Below are 4,735 nucleotides of genomic sequence, written 5' to 3'. Positions count from 1 at the left end.
ATCCTTGCTGCAAATGGTGGCACTTTCAACGTCACAACCCGAAGCAAGGCAAGAGCTCTCTCTGCCGTGCCTTCCACCCCACATCAAACCTCCCAAATGAGCAAGAGCACCTGAGGCACGAGCCTATGATCACCTTGGTGAAGGGAAATCTATGAGATTCATGTGGGATTTCTAGTGACTAGCATGCATATACAATTCAAAATTTATATACGAAAGCAACGGAAGCATGTCATACATTTTATCAAAGCTATAGTCATGCAAATCCCCTTCAAGATGCATAGGTTTATATAAGATGCATCAAAACAAAATTTAGAAGAAGAACAAACTAGAGGTTTAGTTTTATACCTCTTGATCTAGATCTTACACCAAGGATGGACCACCTTCAAGATCTTTGCTCCTCAAACTCCTTGAGCCTAGCCTCCCTCCTTGCTTCCTCCACTTTGTAAAGTAAGTGCTTCTAGGTTCTCTTCAAGTTTCCAAAGATATGAAAACCTCTAAAGATCCTCACCCACTTTGTAATGAGAAAGATGAAGGAATAACCAAAAGGGTGTATAGATGATTAGTTAAATCACCCCCTTGGTGGCCGGCCCTTTGTGTTCAAGAGAGAGAGCTTTTCTTTTCTCTTTTGTTGTTTTTAGAACACATCAAAACCCCTAATGAACTTTGTGTTATAAAGTTCCTTTTATAGACAAAAGAAACAAGTCAACATTTTGACCTATCTCTCCCTTGGTGGCCGGCCATATGTGTTTGGTTTGGGCTTTGGGCTTTTAATTATTTCAAGTCATCCAATGCTTGAATAAAAGCCCAATGGGTTTTGGCCCAATGGGCCTAATTAAACCCGAACGTTTCTTTAAGCCCAAAACGATCTTTATCGCGTTTATGATTTCTTTAGACTTTCTAAATTAATCAAAACACTTAATTAATCCAATTAATTATTTCCTTCATCCATTAGTTACTCACTACAAGAGTGTATTGGTGAACAATCTTTTAGGTTCTAATTAGCAAGGCAGTGAGGTGATTGGCACCAATCCAATTGATTATCCAATCACTTAGTGAATTAAAACTTACTTTTAATTCACCTTCCTTTTGATGACTACATTTAATCATCTAGAAGAACTCACAAGCCATGAGTGACATCTAACCATATATCATGGCTAACCAAGCTAATGTAGAAGTTATTCGGAGAACCTATTCAGTTGGAATTACAATGTAATTCGATCCTTCTCTAAAACAATACTCTCAATCACATTACTAGGGTATGGATTTATAATGTCAAACCCCTAATGTGATTATTCTTTCTTATACGATTCATTTGAGACGTATAGGAACGCTTTCCTTTATTACGCTCGATACTTCGGCCGAAGATTCCCGAATCATATCTTAGAGTATTCATCCTCTCTTATCGAGGATTAGAGATTCCTTGTTGCGCATTCACTTGCCTTCATGGCTAAGTGGCTTAACCCCAACGATGCCTTGGACACTCGCGAACGGAATGACTTTAACATAATCAAAGATTAAGTACTTAACCACAAGACAACGGCGATGCCTCAGGTCAAAGGATTACTTACATTATTCCAACCATTAGAGTTACTTGCTTGACATGTGAGTAGACCTCCATGCAAGTACTCTCGTTCGATTGTGTTCAGTGAACTCATTCCCTTAATGAGCACCTACATGCTTGTCTTAGTGTCGCTACACGAATGGGATGAGACTTTCCATCCTTCCAATTGAAGCGAACATAGTATGTACCGGTCTATGGATTGTCAGTATCCCTCCGACAATCTTTATGACCAGGAACCTTTTTGGACATAATGGTTATGAGAAGAAGGTCTCTGTAATCTAACATCATTAGGTTACTTCTTCCATCGATCCATTGTCCATGGATTCACTATTTAGGACATATTTTGTTCATTGAGATAGTCCTAATTAGTATCTTTGCCTTCCGATGTATAAGAGTCATATATACATCAATTCATTGTCCTGAAAGGTTTCTTCCAAAGATTGACTTTCAGGGTATATTTCCAACACTTGGCTTCGCTAAGGGCGCCAAGGGAAGAACCGAGTCTTTAACCTCCGATGCCGACTCAAGCAGCAGCTCGTATCCTGTAGACATGCAATTCATGACTACTGGTGCAACTTTAATCGAGGAACAGCTAGCTCAAATGAATCAAACAATTGCAAGGCTGACAAGGATCGTGGAGGAAAAGGACTTGCAAATTGCCACACTCGTCAACCGTTTGGAGGCGCAGCATGACGAGAAAGTTGACCACGACCTGAAGGTTGATCAACCAAAGAATGAAACCGAAGAGGAAAAAGAGCTGCTACTGGAGAAAGCCAAGGAAAAGCTCAAGGTAGACCGAGTTATAACACTCATGAGATCTATCTCTATCCAATAGCTGTAAAAGATGATCACTAGCACGACCAAGGCATAGTACAAAGAAAGCTCACATAACTCAGTGTTGTACTCAGAGCCATGCTCTAAGAAGATTAACGCCTTGAAGATGCCAAGGGGTTATCAGCTGCCAAAATTCATGCAGTTTGATGGAAATGGCAATCCCAAACAATATATTGCCCATTTTATTGAAACCTGCAACAATGCTGGGACAGAGGGAGACTACCTCGTCAAGCAATTCGTGTGCTCGCTAAAAGTAACGTCTGTGACTAGTACACCAACCTTAAGCCCGAGTCTATCAACAACTGGGACTAGCTTGAAAGTGAATTCTTCAACAGTTTTTATAACACTTGTTGTACCTTAAGCATGTTGTAGCTAACAAGTACAAAACAGTGGAAGGATGAGTCTGCCGTTGACTACATTAATAGATGGCATTCATTAAGTCTAGATTGCAAAGATCAGCTTTCTTAAACCTCCGTCATTAAGATGTTTGTTCAAGGTATGCATTAGGGGCTACATTACATCATCCAAGGCATAAAGCCGAGAACATTTGAGGAGTTGGTAACTCGATCCCATGACATGGAGCTGAGTATCGCCAATGATGGGAAGAATGAGCCAATCACTAACTTCAAGGATTAGGTGTTTGCCTCAAAGGTAGACAAGGCTGGGAAAAAGCCTGCCAATGAAGCTTTTGCCGTCCATACAACCCCCATCAAGACCTTATCCACGCCCATCAAGATCTCCTCAAAAAAAAAAACAAATGAGATGAAGAGAGGCAAGCCTTCTTGTACCCAAGACAGGTTCAAAAACACCTTAAGGGAAATGGAGCAGAAGACATACCCTTTTTCGAATTCTGACGTGGCTGCAATGCTATACGGCTTACTGGAAAAGAAGGTAATCGAGTTACCTGAGTGCAAGTGCCCCGAATAGATGAATCACGTTAGAGATCCTAGGTATTGTAAATACCATCATATCGTGAGTCATCCTATTGGTAAATGCCTTGTCCTCAAAGAACTCATCATGAAGCTGGCACCGCAAGGGCAAATTGAACTTAACCTCGAAGAAACGGTCCTAACACACACTACTATGATTGTGTTTGGGTTTTTTGATCCCGTGCCTCTCCAAGTGACGCATGACCACTCCTGTCTATGCTCAAGGTACACGGCACCTTTTGCACAACCATCGTTGAGGGTAAACGACCAAATACACCTACCGACGATGAAGAAAGATGGACACTAGTGACCTACAAAAAGACAAGGAAGCCCAAAATGAGCATAAGAGCTACCAAGCCAACATACGCAGGGGAACCTATAGAGTAAAAGCCACGCATTCCCGTCTCTTTGCACGAGTACTTCCCTAAAGACTTCTTCCAATAGTGCACTACTTCTGCCTGACACATGGTTGAAATAGAGATAGAAGAAGCCTCAAAAGGCAAAGTTATCATCATCGAGGAAGAGAAAACTCTCACACCCAATGAAAGCTTACCAACACACTTTAGCATTGAGGAAGCACTAAGATTGCCCCAAGAGATGCGAAAAGCACTAGTAGCATCTTGGTTAATCCCGACGACCACAAAGTGCAAGAAAGCAAGGATGAAAGCTTGAAGCTTCGGCCACACGAATATGCCACATATTGTGCCACCCATGACACAATCAACTTCACTGACGAAGACTTGATGTTGTGCTCAAAGCCTCACAATCGTCCTCTCTTCGTCTCTGGGTACATAAGGGAGCACAAAATCAAATCAAGCACGCTATTCCATGTGATTGATGCAAGAACTTCCTACAGCTTACTTTTAAAAAGACCTTGGATCCACGAAAATGGAGCAGTGTTGTCCACCCTTCACCAATGCTTAAAGTTCTACCAAGAAGGAGTAAAGGTGATGCAAGGCGACACCAAGCCATTCATCGAAGCCAAATCACACTTCACGAATGCCAAGTTCTACATGGATGAAGACATGGTGCCCGAAGCTCTTCCAAAAGAGATCAAATCCACAGGCAAAATAGCACCTAAAAAGCAGAAGTGGCAAACCATACCCAAGAAGCAAGAAGGGGAAGTCGTGCCATCTTCAAGAAAAAACGATAATGAGCCGGCTAAGCTCGCAACAACCAAAGAGAGTGTGACGCCTTTAAAATGACCGAGCACACTCGTCTTCCGATACATCCCAATGTTGAGAAAAAAAAATAGGCAATCTCCATTCAAAACTAGAATAAGCAAAGTCGACACACAACTGCACAAGGACGATGTAAAGTTACTCAAGATAAATGTAGTTTTACCTCTAACACAGCTAGGCAACGCTAAAGTTTCAAAACCACCACAAGGTTTCGTAAAACCCCTGCCAAA

Source organism: the organism of the source record quoted next, unplaced genomic scaffold (assembly GCF_019419815.1).
Source record: "Pyrus x bretschneideri cultivar Hongxiangsu unplaced genomic scaffold, Pyrus_bretschneideri_v1 Contig25, whole genome shotgun sequence".
NCBI classification, from domain to species: domain Eukaryota; kingdom Viridiplantae; phylum Streptophyta; class Magnoliopsida; order Rosales; family Rosaceae; genus Pyrus; species Pyrus x bretschneideri.
This window is presented reverse-complemented; position numbering follows the sequence as displayed.